The following is an 822-nucleotide window of genomic DNA, read 5'->3' on the forward strand; positions in this document are numbered from 1 at the left end:
AAGGAAAAAGTGAATATTGGACTATTCATTAGGTAGACAGACAAACTATATCATCAAAAAGTTGATTCATTTCAGTAATTCCATTCAAAAAGTGAAACTTGGATATTATATTCATTCATTACACACAGACTGATATATTTCAAATGTTTATTTCATTTAATTGTGATGATTAAAACTGACAACTAATGAAAATCCCAAATTCAGTATCTCCGAAAATTAGAATATTACTTAAGACCAAAACAAAAAAAGGATTTTTTGAAATGTTGGCCAACTGAAAAGTATGAACATGAAAATAAAGATAAGTGCTCTAAAACTTCCTGGTAGACGGCTGCGTTGACCTTGGACCTCAGAAAACACAGTGGACCAACACCAGCAGATGACATGGCACCCCAAACCATCACTGACTGTGGAAACTTTACAATGGACTTCAAGCAACGTGGATTCTGTGCCTCTCCTCTCTTCCTCCAGACTCTGGGACCTTGATTTCCAAAGGAAATGCAAAATTTCCTTTCATCAGAGAACATAACTTTGGACCACTCAGCAGCAGTCCAGTCCTTTTTGTCTTTAGCCCAGGCGAGACGCTTCTGACGCTGTGTCTTGTTCAGGAGTGGCTTGACACAAGGAATGCGACAGCTGAAACACATGTCTTGCATACGTCTGTGCGTGGTGGTTCTTGAAGCACTGACTCCATCTGCAGTCCACTCTTTGTGAATCTCCCCCACATTTTAGAATGGGTTTTGTTTCACAATCCTCTCCAGGGTGCGGTTATCCCTATTGCTTGTACACTTTTTTCTACCACATCTTGTCCTTCCCTTCGCCTCT

This window comes from Micropterus dolomieu, linkage group LG14 (assembly GCF_021292245.1).
Source record: "Micropterus dolomieu isolate WLL.071019.BEF.003 ecotype Adirondacks linkage group LG14, ASM2129224v1, whole genome shotgun sequence".
Lineage (NCBI taxonomy): Eukaryota > Metazoa > Chordata > Actinopteri > Centrarchiformes > Centrarchidae > Micropterus > Micropterus dolomieu.